General features: G+C 40.8%; 1 pseudogene; it reads left to right on the top strand.

Moving 5' to 3' along the window:
• The first annotated feature begins 16,398 nt into the window (after nucleotides 1–16,398).
• LOC117198445 (uncharacterized) lies at nucleotides 16,399–16,486 on the top strand (annotated as a pseudogene).
• Nucleotides 16,487–17,167: the final 681 nt, after the last annotated feature.

Genomic DNA, 17,167 nt, shown 5'->3' with positions numbered 1-17,167 from the left:
GCACTGCAGTTTAAAAGGTTGAGTTTACGCTGTCATTAAAATCTATATTCTGTTGCATATTATATCAAGGCAATAGAGGTAAACTCAATATATCTCTGTTTCACCTTCATATGTTTGGGGAAATTCTCACGTCATTACTGTCTTCTCTTCTCCAGGTTAAATAAGCCTATCATCTTCCTTAATTTGAACCTCACATGTTATTTTATTTCTTTTTTTTCATTTCCTTAGCTTTCCATAGACCCCCCTCGAATTCTTCCATATGCTCTTTTAAATTTACAGGCCAAAATTGCACCCAGCCTCTAATAAGGTTGATTTTTGTTTGTTCGTTTGTTTGTTTTTTTGGCGGTACGCGGGCCCCTCACTGCCGTGGCCTCTCCCGTTGCGGAGCACAGGCTCCGGACACGCAGGCTCAGCGGCCATGGCTCACAGGCCCAGCCGCTCCGCGGCATGTGGGATCCTCCCGGACCGAGGCACGAACCCGTGTCCCGTACATCGGCAGGCGGACTCTCAACCACTGCGCCACCAGGGAAGCTCCAAGGTTGATTTTTAACCATGTAATGTACAATATATATGATTGTAAGAATTAATTCAGAATTTTTCATCATTTCCTATTGATGACATCAGTAACATGTTAATTTTAGGATTAAATTAACAATTCCTCTTCCATATCATAGTGAACTAGCTACTAAAATTAGAAGAAGGCAAAGAAACAGGCCTAGGGTGTTAAATTATTCTATTTTTTAAATTATTCAACGACAACGCTCAAATACATATACAACACTGAACTTTTTATAGTGGAAGCTTTGGGACCTATGTGTGGCTCACTCAAGACCCCCTTGAAAGAACAAGACCAAGTGTTTATTTTTATAATATGTGCCCCCAATCCCACAGTGCTGTGGAGCAAGGATGAACACTTGGCCTAAGGTCAACCATCATTATCAAACCAAAAATTAACCAAATCCTTTCCCTTGAGAATTCTTGTGGTTGTTAATAGACAAAGAGTTAAAGAGAGAGAGAGAGCTTTCAATCCCAGCGTCTTTCCTTCTTCTGTCCTCAGGGAGCTTGGCCACTTTCTAATTCCTATGTCTGAGGGATTGCACAGTATAAATGTACTACAACTCCCTTCTTCCCGTGAGCTAGCTGGAGATTTCTAACTCTTGGAACCCAACGATTCCTAGCCAAGACCATCTTCGCCATCCAGTGACTTAGGTATGGGACGCATGCTCCAAATCTGGCGCAGCCCTGGACATCCAAGCCAACCCTGCCCCACCTCTGCTCCTCAGTGGCAGATGTTCTCACTGAGTACCCCAGACACACAAGAGGCCTTTCTGATTCCTATGACAACGCCGGTGCCCCAACACTGACTTGGAAATGGTTTTGCTCGTTACTAGGTTTGTTAACAGCCAGCAGTGACCTGCTGTGGACCTTTATATTTCTTAAAAATAAAAATTATTCAGCAGTTTGGTATTAAAGAAGGGAAAAGAAAGTGGGGTAAGAATACTTCTTGTCTTCTTTGCTGTCCGCTTAAGTGCATACTTAACAGGTTAATTAATGGTTCTTGATGAAGAGAGTTCCAGTGGATAATTCCACTTACTAGTATGTAGACAAGGCAATAATGGAATGTAAGAATTAAAACTAGGGGCTTCCCTGATGGCACAGTGGTTGAGAGTCCGCCTGCCAATGCAGGGGACACGGGTTCGTGCCCCGGTCCGGGAAGATCCCACATGACGCGGAGCGGCTGGGCCCGTGAGCCATGGCCGCTGAGCCTGCGTGTCCAGAGCCTGTGCTCTGCAACGGGAGAGGCCACAACAGTGAGAGGCCTGCGTACCGCAAAAAAAAAAAAAAGAATTAAAATTAGGAAAGAGTGAGTATATAAGTCAAAGAGAGTCAAGCAGGCTTTTGGAAGGAGGTAGATTTTGAAGTGCTACTAAGGGGTTTTAGAAATCAATAATAATTAAGAAAAAAATTGAACACTCTGTAATTCACTGTTTGCTTATTTTCCTTAACCACGCTATGTGGGTTATATTGAGAATTAAAGTATTTTAAACATAAAAAAAGAATTACCCAGATGAAATGTGATGTGGGGAACAGGAAAAGGGTATATCGGGAGAAAAAGAAGCAGTGCATACAGCTTAACATGTTCAGGAAGCAAAATGGGTGAACATGGGTATTGGGAGTACCATTTCATAAGATCTGATCAGGAAATTTTTTAAGTCAGTAATATAGGTTGCAGCGAGGGAGGGGTGGTAGGTGCAGCACAAGCAAAAGAGTATGTACAGAAGAGCACCACCTCTGTCTGGTGGAGTGAAGGAAGCATGCTGGATGGAGAATATGGGGCCAAAGCATGGGGCCCTTGAGCGCCAGGCTCATGAGTTTGACTTCACCTCAACGCCAGTTGGTACGATATTGGTAAGTGGAATGATAACGTGTCCTTCCATTTGGGGGAAAAATTGATCTGGGTTCAGTATCATTTAAGGAGAGAGAGTGAAAGAGGTAAGAGGCAGCGCGAGGAAAGGACTGCAGGAATGTGGACTGAGATGATAAAGTCCTAGATGAGGATGGTGCGCATGGAAATGTAAGGAAAGGATAGACTCTAAGAGACGCTGTAAATAAAGACTGATGTGCGTGGTGACTGATTTGGTATAGGGAAAAACGAAAATGGAGAAATTTCAAAGGTTAGTCATCCAATTAATTATTCAACAAATATATACAGCAATAAATACATACTCTCTGATGCTGTTAGAGCAGAGAAGGGTCTTATTTGTTATCAGCCAAAACGGAATCTAGTTATCTCAGGCACAAAAGGAGTGGATCATAATGCCAGGGGCTCACAGCATCAGTGAGAGCTCAGAGGGTCAGGCTTAGAATGATGGCAGATCCAAAACTGCCCTGTAGCAGTCTTTCTAACCCGAGTTGCATGAGAAAATTAAGTTCTACTACCCTACAGCATGCGTTACACGGAGTGACTTAACTCCTCTCTTATGCACCTAAAATGGCACTAGTTATAAGCCATCTTTGGCAGAATTGACAAATCTGTCACTCAAATCATTTTCAGTTTCTGTGGCTCAAATGAGGTACTGTAATTGAGAAAGGCTGGCTGGGGGCTGAGCAGAAGGCACCTCAAGATGGTCCTGGCCACACACTATTCACTGCCTCTGTTCCCATACTATTGCTTCATTTGCTCAAGATTTAAAATCCCAGGAGCATGGGGAGAGTTCAAGCACCTGGGAAGGCTTTTTTAAAAAATGCTTTAAAATGGATCTTGAAAAAAATATAGGTGAGGGCTTGCAAGTCCAGCAAAAAAAAGATCATTGTGTGCAAAGACAGAAGGTTGAAAGGGCTCGGTTGGCATGTTAGGGAAATGACGACAAGGGCAATGGGGCGGGGATGTGAGACTGGGGGCTGAAGGCAGAAGACGAGGTGGGAAATGCAAACAGGCCTCGAAGTCTAACAAAGAGTGTAGACTTTATCTTCTAGGCCCTGAAAAATTACTGAAGTTAGTAAAGTCTGAGTGACAACATCAGACTTGTCACAATAGGAATACTGATGAGGTATAAGTTATAAGAAGGAAAGAGTAAGCAAACTACTATATATATGTCAGCAGCAGTGGGCTATTCATCCATGAGCCTAGGTACATAAATCAAGACTCAAGAATGTTTAAGTGACTAGTGTAGACCAGCACAGCTTGCAAGAGTGGGCAAGAGTGAGGGCTGAAATGGCCAGGGAGCAAGGACACTATCCAGGAATGAAATGAAATCGTCCAGGTGATAAATGATAAGGTTTTGCAACAAGGGAGTGGGAGTGTCAGTGGGGAGAAGACATCGTAGGAACAGGCTAAGGGAAGGGTCATGAGTTAATCTCAGACCTACAGAACGATTGGGTTATGTACAACATAAAGGCACAGTCTGAAGTAAGTGAGGAATAGAGCAAAGACGTCAGCATCGGCGGATACTCAGAGTTAGGGGATGTAGCAAGGAAAGGATCCAACAGAGCGACGGGGCAAAAAGAGAATGTCAAGGGTGCAACACTGTGGGGGGCGGGGTGACACTGGAGGAAAGGGACACTTAAGAAAGAGAAAGTAATCTCAAAGACCAGAAATAACCATCCCAAGGAGATACATCTCATCTCTTTTCCCCCAAATCTCTCAGATTCCAGTCTCATTAAAACAAAACAAAACAAAACCACTTCTTCAGTTCTTGTTCATATGACAGAATAACCTCATCTCCTTGCTTCTTTGTGCTAGCTTCCTTCCATCAAAGTTATTTACTCTCTGGGGTATTTATTCCTTTTTTTAATTAATTAATTTATGGCTGCGTTGGGTCTTCGTTGCTGCGCACAGACTTTCTCTAGTTGCGGTGAGCGGGGGCTACTCTTCGTTGCGGTGTGCGGGCTTCTCATTGTGGTGGCTTCTCTTGTTGCAGAGCACGGGCTCTAGGCTCAGTAGTGGTGGCACACGGGCTTAGCTGCTCCACGACATGTGGGATCTTCCCGGACCAGGGATCGAACCCGTGTCCCCTGCACTGGCAGGATTCTTAACCACTGAGCCACCAGGGAATTCCTGGGGTATTTATTCTGACAGCACTAAAAGTATACTAGAGATAATTAGTTATGACCATATTGCTTGGCCTGATCTACTACCTTTAGGAATCTATCCCAAGGAATCACTTTAAAATGTATTCAAGACTGGTTATAGCCCTAGTGCCCATAGTGTAAACAAACAAAGCAGAGTAAAAACAGAAAAGATACCCAACAAGTGAGCATAGCTCGGACATGGTTCCCCGTACTACGCTCTAACATTGTACAGCATTGTGGATCCAGTAGATACATAGAAAAATTTACATGAATTAAGGGAAAAGAAAAAAACGCTGGAAGTACCAGAACAAGAGTTGGAAAGAGGTCATAGAATCCTACAGAAAAATAAGATTACATTTTAAAGTTAGTTTGTATTTCTATTTTCTATTAACATAGTTATTTGTGTTTATTTTAAAGATGGCTAAATGGTGAATAAATATAAAATATAAAACAGTTGTTTCTGGCATATTAGTACAATGAGAACAGAAATATCATTTGTTGGATTAAATTGCCACAGGCAATATAGTTAAACGTCATTGAGTAAATAAGGATCTTGTACAATGTACTTAATAGGGTTCAGACACACTATCCTAAAATACAGCGCCTTGGCAGATTGAATATTTTAAGCTGAAGGAATTTGAGCAAACTCTGGCAGAAGCAGGAAGGTCACTATGACCTCCTCCCCCTGAAACAGGTCATAAGACCCTCCTGTGAGAGGTCCCCTCCCCAGACTCCAAGGAGAGGAACGCCCCGATCTCCAAAACGCCAAGAATCTGAACAAACAGGCCTTACTGAGTTCCCCCACTTTACTACAATTACCTCGTCCTCCTTAATCTATCATATTCCTCCACGACTCGACTGTCCACTCTTCATCAAACCTATCATCCAAATACACAGGTCTAACTGTTTCTTTGGGTCTTCATTTCCTTATGAAGGCTCCTGTGTCATGTAAAACTTAGGTCAAATAAATTTGTATGATTTTCTCCTGTTCATTTGTCTTTTTCAGTTTACTTTTCAGGCCCAGCCAGGGACACTAAGAGGGTTAAGGAAAACTTCTTCCTCCCCTGCGTATATTCTTATGATCACAAAGTCAAAACGCCCTGGTGAAAGAATATTTCGATTTAAAAAAGAGGAGATTAAAATATGAATGAGTACTTAAAGATTAAAAATATCATTTTCTAAGCTTTTAAGGAAAGTAATATAGGGCTATATTATTTACATAGAAACAGCAAAGAATAAGAACAACTCTGGAAGCGAGAGAGTTTATTCATTTATTGTGAAATAGGAATCCGTGAGAATTATAACAAAACATTCTCTAGAACAGCAGAAGCATACAATTGTTTTTAAAAAAACCTTTGAGCCTATTTCCTACCCCCGAACACATACAGAAAAAAATATTCACAGAAACAGTGAACAAGGGAAAACAGTTCAAATTTAAGAAAGGCAAACATGATTAAAAATTTTTTTAAATAAATAGAAAGGCAAAGATGAATATTCTGAAAAACAAGAAGAGCGACAATTGAGAGGAAAGAAGAAAAATGGATAACAGGAAGAAAAATATTGCAGAAAGGCTCTGTAGCATATAACTCGCTATAGGAAGCAAGATTTTTTTTTTTTTTTTTTGCAGTACGCGGGCCTCTCACTGCTGTGGCCTCTCCCGTTGCGGAGCACAGGCTCCGGACGCACAGGCTCAGCAGCCATGGCTCACGAGCCCAGCCGCTCCGCGACACGTGGGATCTTCCCCGACCGGGGCACGAACCCGTGTCCCCTGCATCGGCAGGAGGACTCTCAACCACTGCGCCACCAGGGAAGCCCGGAAGCAAGATATTTTAAAGGTGAACTTGAGGGAGAACAAGAGTATGTGAAAGAGAATTCCCAGTTGGTAGCATAACAAAAGTGAAAAAAAAAGTTTTAAAAAGGTACAAAGAGATTAAAGGACAGGAAAATATTGAAGTCATTTAAAGTTTTATGTATAATTTAATGTTCTCTGTACAATTTTTTCAGATTTCCAAAAATGCTTTCTAATTCCAAATATCTCTATAAAAGGTTCTTAAATTGCTCCTGTATCTCATTATCTTTAAGACAGTACTTTTCAAGACTCTTGGTTGCAAATAACAGTATGCCAACTCAGACCAGCCTAAACCAAAAAGGAGTGAATTTGCTCATTGTGGTAGGTCCCCAAAGATGTCTATGTCCTAATCCCCAGAATCTGAAAATATGCCTCCTTACCAGGCAAAGGGGACTTTTGCTGATGTGCTTATGTTAAGGATTTTGAGATGGGGTGATTATCTTAGATTACTTGATAACCTAAGTGCGTCCAAGGTAATCACAAGGGGCCTTATAAGGGAAAAGAGGGAGGAGAGTCAGAGTCAGAGAAAGATGTGATGGCAGAAGCAGAGGTCAGAGTGATGAGGAACCATGAACCAAGGAAGGCAGGCAGGCCCTAGAAGGTGGAAAAGGCAGAGACATTTTAGACTTCTGACTTGCAAATTACAAGTTAATAAATATGTGTTGTTTGAAGCTACTACATTCCGGATAATTTGTTACAGCAGCAATAGGAAAATAAGACACTCATGTAACTAAGAAGTTGCAGGAGTATAACTAACTTTCAGCCCATTTTAATCCAATGATTCAGCTAATGTTGAGAACCTGTCTATTACAGTAAGTTCTAAGCAATGCTTTCCTCTGCGCTGTCTCATTTTCAGGCAGTTCCTCCTCACATCATAGAAAAGAAGACCACTGGTAGTTCAAGGCTCTCCTTATCCTTAATGAATGAGGATCCCTTGAGCTACACTGTGTGGTGGCCCTGCTTAAAACTAGCAACCTCAGAAGAAAAGCAAGAGTACCCTGCCTCAACTCCAGAAGAGCCCAGGGGCAGGTATCTGACTGGCTTGGTACAGGTCACAACTTTTTCTTGAACCAGTTATAGCTAGGGGTTTTCTCTGGACATACATGCACCCCAATGTTCATTGTAGCACTATTTATACAATAGCCAAGACATGGAAGCAACCTAAGTGTCCATCAACAGGTGAATGGATAAAGATGTGGTACATATATACAATGGAATACTACTCAGCCATAAAAAAGAATAAAATAATGCCATCTGCAGCAACATGGATGGACCTAGAGATTATCATACCGAGTGAAGTAAGTCAGACAGAGAAAGACAAATATCATATGATATTGTTTATATGTGGAATCTAAAAAAATTGTACAAACGAACTTATTTACAAAACAGAAATAGAGTCACAGATGTAGAAAACAAACTTATGGTTACCAAGGGGGAAAGGGGGGGAGGGATAAATTGGGAGATTGAGATTGACATATACACACTAATATATATTAAATAGATAGCTAATAAGAACTACTGTATAGCACAGGGAACTCTACTCAATACTCTGTAATGACTTACATGGGAAAAGAACCTAAAAGAGTATATACATGTATATGTATAACTGATTCACTTAGCTGTACAGCAGAAACTAACACAATATTGTAAATCAACTATACTCCAATAAAAATTAATTTAAAAAAAGACATTTCCTAAGAAACATTATATTTGAGATAAAACAATAAATTGATAAATGTGGGTTAAAGGCAGCAAAGGTATAGTGAAGTAGGTGGCGAACTTGAAGTCAAGAGTCCAGAATTTAAATTTTATCTTCATCACAAAACATTGAGGCCACCTTGAGAAACCTCTTAATTCTAATGACTGTGTTTCTTCAGCCATAAAATGGAAATATAACCAAAGTGTCCTCTCCAACCCCATCCTAAAAAATTCTATATTAATAAATGAATTTGGCAACTCAGTAGTAAGAAGGACAATTATTATGTTAATAACAGGTAAAACAATTGCAAAATGCAATGTCTAAGTGGCATTGTTTTCAACCCAAGGTGGGGTTGATCCTCTAAGGACATGGTCACTGTTCAAAGGGGGCTTGAGAGGCCAGGGTGTAAAAATTCCAAAGAGTTGATGGTTGGTTGGTAGAATCTGATGGCAGCTCATCAGGACTCTGATGAGTGGGTCTCCTCCTTCATTTATTGACCTGTTATAATCATGTCCTCCCTTCCTGCTCTGAAGAGCCTCGTTGTGCCCAAGGCCAAGTGGTGGGGGTGGAATCCAAGAAGGTGAAGCAACCCCTCAGGGTGTAGCTCTCAGAGAAGTGTCTGAGAAAACACTTAAAATATGTTCACACTTTCCAAGATGTCTTAAAATCTCGGGTGAAAGGAACCAACTCTGGTGTGCATATGGGAGTGGGAAAGGATTTTGATTTACTTTAAAGACTTAGGGGGTAGCATGAAGGTGATCTACTATCAGTAGTACTCTGATCAGGGTACCGCATCCCACGTGCTCCTAGCGCTCAGGAGGAGCTCACTAAATACACACTGAATGAATGAACTGGCTTCAAAGTGTTGCCCTTCATCACTTGCTGAATACAAATTTAACTTTAAGGCTATATAGAAAAGGCAAAACTCTTCTTTTTCTTTCTGGTTCTGTATATTTACTATCATCAAGCATCTGATATTTGCTTCTTTTAGATATTACTTTTGTGTTATGAGTCTGAAGTCAGGGGTTAAGTGAAAGATTAAGGGAGTTGTACACAGAGATGATTCTGTTATTACTAAAACCACAAATAAATACACAATACACACACACACACACACGGAGGGTATTCAAGTTAATGCAAATTCTCAAAGTCTAATATAATGTAGATTGGAATGCAGCCAGCAAAAATGGCATTTTCTAGCTTAACGGAGAGATTAATAAATCAGAACCATGAATTATATATGAAGTCTCAGCCAGGGTCTCGGTTATTTTTAGCACAGGAGAGTAACATGATGCTGCAGGTATGGTCTGTGCCAACACCATAACTGGGTAGCAAGTACCAAACAAAGAAGGGCTGCGATGTTTCGATCAACAGAAGTAGAGACAAAAGCTCAGCATCCTCCACAGGAGAGAGACAGCTTTTCTCCCGTGCAAAACCCAATGGCGAACATGATGGAAGGAGTCACCAGAGTGAGGAGGGGCTTCGCCAGCGTATGACAACCGATGCAGATAACTGACACTGTCTTAAGTGCCTCTGCTTATCAAGTGATAAAGGTAATTCGCAACTGGGATTTTAACTTCCCCTACGCTAAAAAAGGCCGCCATCTGAAACAAAAATGAAGGGGGATAATTAGCACCAGACAAAGCTATATCACATATGCAGGCTTAAAAAGGAGTCCACAGACTCGAGTTCAAATCCCTGGTCTCTGTTGTCTTGGACAAGTAATTCAAGCTCTAGAAGCCTTCATTTACTTGTCTGTAAAATGAGAACAGTACGTCTACATTCTAAGGTTTGGGGAGGATTCGATGAAATGACACATGTAAAGTATTTAGCATGGTGTCTAATATATAGTAAGTGCTCAGGAGTTAATAATTCTCAGAGATATGTCTGACAGTCACAAAGATAAGTGCATGTGTGTGCCTCTGCATTAACTTTTAACATCATTAAGAAATCTGACTTATTTATGTATGCATATATAAAACTTAAGGGATATTGGCTAAAAGGTTTTAGCAAATGTGTCGCATAATGAAACAAGTCCAAGCCCCACAGATACTGAATAGTTTGGGAGCACCTAGCATGACAATCACATAAGAAAGTTTGCTATTCAATGAAGAGAGAAGACAACTCTGAAAAGAGTAAACCTATAATATATTATGTCACCACCTCTCCCCTGGCCTTCAGTGGCGTGGGTACTAGACCCAGACAGGGGTCCTGCCCACTAATAACCATAATTAAGCCTTAGTGTTAAGAAGGAAATCACAAATAAACCAAGCTCCGAGAGACCTACTAAGGGAAGAGATTAAGAACATTTTTCTACTGGAAGAATATTTATCAAATATTCACCAAAATGTAAAACTCTAGTTATCTCTGGGTAGTAGAATATAGATGATTCTTATTTTTCAACATTTTTTTTTGGTTTGTAGATAATTTATAAATTTTCTAATATATTTATGTTTACTTATGCATTAAGAACCAGAAGATACTTAAGTATAGTATCTTCTTATTTTATCTAATGGATGGGAGAGGCAGGGGCCTGCAAGCTATGGTCTGACTGTCCCGATTCTGTAAATACAGTTGTGCTATAACCCAGCCACAGCCCTCTGTGTACTGCTCACAGCTGCTTTGGCATCACCATAGACAAGGTAAGTAGGAGCATCAGAGACCTCAAGGCCCACAAAGCCTAACATATTTACTACTTGGCCCTTTACAGACAGTTTGCTGAACCCAGAGTGAGTCAGCGTGAAGGAAATTCTCAAGCATGGCCTGCCCACTATGGAATACTTATTACAAGTGGGCCCCTCCCGACCTGTGATGCTTTGGACAAGTCATGAAACTCCTAAGTTGCCTTATTTGTAGAAATAAATAAATAAACATGAACCTTTATTGAGTGCCTCACATATTAACTAATTCAGTCCGCATGACAGCCCCAAAACACAGATTCTGTTATCATTATATATATCAGCCAATCGCATTTGCAAACAGACCTCTCCCCTACAGACTGATAGGTTAAACGTGCTCGGATGCTAAGGAAAACCTTAAGTTGAGAACTAAGAAAAGTAAGTTAATTTCAAGACCCACATTTACATGTTTCAGAAGAGAAGTGAAGACACAGGACAAGGCAAGGGCCGGCCCCATGGTGGCTCTGCCGCGGTCAGTTCAGCTTGACGTGGGGATGGCCTCTGTCAGTCAGACTTCAGAAAAGACCCAGATCAGTTCCCGTGTATCCATACAACAGAGTGGAATGTAGTCGTTAAGAACAACATTTCTGAACACTATAGTAAACCCACATTGTTCCCTCACACACACACACACAGACTGGAAAATTAAGGACTACAGTTTCTAAAGTATTTATCTGGGTAGTGGAATAATGGGGTGATTTTCCCCTTTTTCCCTTCCTTGCCTCTTTTCTTCCTTTCCTTTCTTTCTTTTGGTGATATATACTGTCCAAGTTTTTTATAATTAACATTTATTACCTTTGAAATCAGAAAACAAGTTACACTTGGAAAAGAAAAACCCTGACGCACTAGAACAGATCAATATAAGCAACCCGCACGTCCTAAAGAGTTAGAACCTCACCTTAGGAGAAACGTTTCAAGGGCTATGCAATTTTTATCAGGGACAAAATGAAGGCTTTGAAGGATGAGATGACTCATCAAATACTCTGAAGAGCAACCATGTAGAGGAGAGATGAGACTTTATTCCGGGCAGTTTCAGAGAGAAGAAACTAGGACCAATAGATAGAAAAGGAAAAGGAGGTTCACTGAACTTCAGTAGAGGAGGAAATACTTTCCATGATGACTGTGTCCTAAAGAGCTTGCTAGGGCTCCCCCTCTGTGGAGGCACACCCCCAGATGACTATATATAGAAACACACCACCAGGGAACTTCCCTGGCGCTTCCAATGCAGGGGGCGTGGGTTCGATCCCTGGTCGGGGAACTAAGATCCCACATGCCATGCAGCATGGCCAAAAATGGAAAAAAAAAAAAAAAGATTAAAAAAAAACACACCCCCAGATGCTGGATGACCATCTATAGAAGCAATCCAGATGCTGGATGACCATACACGAAAACACGCTCCCAGATGCCAATGACCGTACATGGAAATATACAAACAGATGCCAATGAACAAACAAAAAAGGAACACACCTGATGCTGAATGCCCTTCCTGCCCGCAACCCTTCCTAAGAAGTGACCATGAAGTTGGCTTTCTATCCTTAAAAATACTCCTCAGTGCTGGGAGATATGTCCTAAAATAATAAGCCATAAAGCCAGTAGCGTGTCTTTAGGGATGGCAGTGTTTCATGAATATGAAGAATGCCTTGGAATCAACAGCACTGGCGACAGTTAGCTGCAGTAGAGTTGCATGGTAATACTCAGCTGCTGCTTTCAACCACCTGCTTTATGGCTTCACAGATGCAGGGGATACTCATTACCCTCCCTCACAAAATGCTCTCAATTAAGAAAGAAGGAGGGGAGCTTCAAAGTGGAAGGAAGGAAACACAAGATTAAAGAGGAGAGATGAGGGATGATCAAGTATGGAGAACAAGGAAGACAGCAACAAATTAATACAAATATGAGTGTTTAGAGAACAACTGAGAGCAAACATTAAAAATTAATTTACATTCTGGCCTTTGAGGTTTATTCACCTGCTTAAACAGTCAGCTACTTTCTTAGATGCTTCAAAAACTGTCCTGAAAAAAGTCTTACAGGTTGTTTAAATAGGAAAGAGAAAAACGAAAGCAGCTGTGAGATTGATATTTTTATCACCAATTCTCCTAGTTAGCTCTATGACCTGGAGGAAGGTACTCACTCTCTGAAACTCCACTTTTTCATATACAAAATGAGAATCATACCTACCTAGACTGTTGTAAGAATTAAATATCTTCTTACATGTAGGGACACACTCATTAGATGTTGAATAAATCCTAGCTTTAGTATTATTATTGTTGTTAAAAACAACTTACTTGATCTAGAAAGGAACAAGTTATTTGGTCCAAAAGGAATTTGGTCTAGAAAGGAATAATATTTTCCAAGATTCTATATGAGATAAGATTTACATATAGTAACTCTATTTAAGTCCATCAAATCTTTGAGAGTTGTGGTTGACAAACTTTCTCTGTGAAGGGCCAAACAGTCAATATTTTAGGTTTTGCAGACCTACAGTCTGTGGAAACTACTCAACTCTGCCTCGGTAGCTCAAAAGCAACTGTAGATGATATGCAAACGAACGGGCATGGCCGCGTCCCAATAAAGCTTTATTTACAAAAGCAAGCCAGATATGGCTAGTGGGCACTAGTCAGTCTGCCTCTAAGCTAGCTAGTACTCCCAAATTACAAATAGAAAAACTGTTGCTCGAAGTGCTCAGGCAACTTGTCCTGGGTCACTCAGCTCCTAAGTGGCAGGCCTGGGATCTGAATCTAGGACCATCTGCCCCAGAGCCCCTGTTCTTTCCTCCATGCTTAATCGTGTTTCGCATGGTACCTTTGTAGTCACTTCAAAGCAGGATTTATAGTTCAGAGGAGAAATTCTGCACAACTAAACACACAATTGCTCCGTAACACAAACCATGCCCAAATAACTCAAGTAGAACATATCAAGATTCCTGTCCTCATGCACATTATAAAACGTACAGTCTCAAAAGGGTTTGCTGGTATTATTTCAGTGAGAAGCTGGTCTTGGTAAAATCAAGTGAAGAATTACTACATGAATGTCAAAAAATAATTTTAATGTGAATTTTCTGGAAAACACTAGTAAACATTTTCCTGTTTGGGCTTTGATAACCCAGAGATTTACCCCAAACATCCAATGCACTGTCACAGAGAAAGGAACTGAATGACTGATTCTTCACAGAACAAGAAATGGGAATAAGAAAATATCCATTCTTCCAATTACTTATGCTAAACATTCATTTCCTTTAAAGATGGGCCACAACGGGACTTCCCTGGCAGTCCAGTGGCTGGGACTTCACCTTCCAGTGCAGGGGGTACAGGTTCAATCCCTGGTCGGGGAGCTAAGATCCCACATGCCTCGTGGCCAAAAAACCAAAACATAAAACAGAAGCGATATTGTAACAAATTCAATAAAGACTTTAAAAATGGGCCACATGAAAAAAAATCTTAAAAAAAAATAAAGATGGGCCACAGGCATTTACAAAGTACTTAAAGTCAGTTTTCAATTGGGTCGCAAAGAGAAGGAATGGAGAAAGAGAGAAGAGCAGAAGCAACTGGAGATCTTTATCACAAATATATAGCCCAGCCATCACCCCCACCACCCCAAGATTTAGGACCCCATGCGTGGAGTCAGGGAATAATGTGGCATCTGCTCGTAGGAAGCAAAATAAGGGGAAACAAACATTTCAAGTGATTATAATTATCCCACCTTCAGGAGCACTTGTTAAAGCAGAGATTCTCCACTTTAGCACCACTGGTCCTTTGAACTGGATAAATCTTTGTTGAGGCAGCTGCCTGTGCATTGTAGGATGTACAGTAACAGCCCTGGCCTCTACCCACTAGATGTCAGTAACATCCTTCCCCCAGTTGTGACAATAAAAAATGTCTCCAGACATTGCCAACTGTTTCCTTAGGGGGCAAAGTCACCCTCACTGAAAAGTACTGGGTTAAAACATAAACCATCTGATGCTGGCTTTATCTTAACATTCAGTCAAGGAAAAAAAAAAAACAGGAGAGGATAAGTCCACGTGAGATCTAGTCAGAGCACCTTTCTTCTACTTTAAGGACCATGAGCCCACTCATAGCCTCACCTTTTTATTGAAGCGTAGCCATTATTTTGTAGCTTCAAACTCATCACAAACTCATATGCACTAACTCAAATGCACTAACATGCTTGCTTGCTTTTTTTTTTTTTTGCGGTACGCGGGCCTCTCACTGTTGTGGCCTCTCCCGTTGCGGAGCACAGGCTCCGGACGCGCAGGCTCAGCAGCCATGGCTCACGGGCCCAGCCGCTCTGCGGCATGTGGGATCCTTCCGGACCGCGGCACGAACCCGTGTCCCCTGCATCGGCAGGCGGACTCTCGACCACCGCGCCACCAGGGAAGCCCTAACATGCTTTCTTGACATGTTTTTTATAGTACCAAATATCATTTGTCATTCACTGTAACAGGTTTGACATCAGTATTAATACCCTATGAATCGACATTTTTTCCCTGATATTTTTTTCTTTTTCATTCTGTTTTTAACACATTTTAACTGATCTTGGAATTTCCAATAACAATCTTTCAAAATTTTTATCACCTCCAGCCTTCCCTAACTGAAATTCAGTTATCTGAAATATGTAATAAAAAGTAATCAGTGTTCGAGTGGCATTGATATATATACATTACCGAATGTAAAATAGATAGCTAGTGGGAAGCAGCCGCATAGCACAGGGAGATCAGCTCCGTGCTTTGTGACCACCTAAAGAGGTGGGATAGGGAGGGTGGGAGGGAGACGCAAGAGGGAGGGGATATGGGGATATATGTATACGTATAGCTGATTCACTTTGTTATACAGCAGAAACTAACACAACATTGTAAAGCAGTTATACTCCAATAAAGATGTTTAAAAAAGATGTAATCAGTGCTCAAATAAATGTCATTCTAGTGTCAATGAAAACAGTACCTCGGTCTAGACAATAACAAACGTTAGACAAGATGTAGAGAAATTGGAAGTGTCACACATCGCTGGTGAGATGGTAAAATGGTGCAGCTACCTTGGAAAATAGGTTGGGAATTTCTTTAAAGTTTAACATAATTTATCATAAGACCCAGCAATTCTACTCTTAGGTATCTACCCAAGAAGAATGAAAACGTATGCTCACACAAAGACTTGTAGCCCAATAACAGCATTATTCATAACAGCCAAAAAATGAACACAACTGGAATGTTCATTAACTGGTGAATGGATGAACACACTGTGGTATTTTTTTCATACAATGGAATACTATTCAGCAATAAAAAGAAGTATTGATACATGCTACAGTGTGGATAAACCTTGAAAACATTATGCTATATGAAAGAAGCCAGACACAAAAGACCACATACTGTGCTCACTTCAGCAGCACACATACTATTAATAAAATGTGGGGCTTCCCTGGTGGCGCAGTGGTTGAGAGTCCGCCTGCCGATGCAGGGGACACGGGTTCGTGCCCCGGTCCGGGAAGATCCCACATGCCGCGGAGTGGCTGGGCCCGTGAGCCATGGCTGCTGAGCCTGCGCGTCCCGCAATGGGAGAGGCCACAACAGTGAGATGCCCGCGTACAGGAAAAAAAAACAAAAAACAACAACAACAAAAATTTGAAACAATACAGAGAAGATTAGCATGGCCCCTGCGCAAGGATGACATGCAAATTCATGAAGCATTCCGTATTTTTTCGGGACAATGGCAATAATATTGTAATATATAAATGTATCAAAATAACACATTGTACATCTTAAATTTACACAATGTTACACGTCAAATGTATTTAATTTAAAAAAGACCACATACTGCATTATTCCATTTTATAAAATGTCCACAACAGGCAAATGATAGAGATAGAAAGTAGATTAGCTAGGGCCAGGGGTGTATGTGAGTGTTGGGTTGGGGAGTAACTCTAGTAAGTATTGAGTTTCTTCTGGGGGTGATGAAAATGTTCTAAAATTAGGGCATGGTGACGGTTGCACAATTCTGTAAATAAACTAAAAACCATTGAATTGTACACTTTAAATGGGTCAATTTTATGGTATATATATAATTTATATCTCATTAAAGCTGTCAAAACTATACATTGCATAGTTCTAGATGAAACCTTTCATGAATGGAAATTGAGGTTCACCTACCAGGCTAGAAATTTGGTTGGTAAGCTTTCACTGTTCTTCTTTTTATCAGACCTGAAAATGCAGGTCTGAAGAATAAGAAATTTGTCCATACCTCTATGATCCCTTCCATTCCAACATTCTCTGCATCCTCAAAATTAATGAGACTGAGAGAGAGAGATGATATCAAGTTTTACAGGTTATGATTCCATTGCTGCTATGACATATAATGGAATCACAGATCAATTTACTCATTC

This window comes from Orcinus orca, chromosome X (assembly GCF_937001465.1).
Source record: "Orcinus orca chromosome X, mOrcOrc1.1, whole genome shotgun sequence".
NCBI lineage: Eukaryota > Metazoa > Chordata > Mammalia > Artiodactyla > Delphinidae > Orcinus > Orcinus orca.
This window is presented reverse-complemented; position numbering and strand designations above follow the sequence as displayed.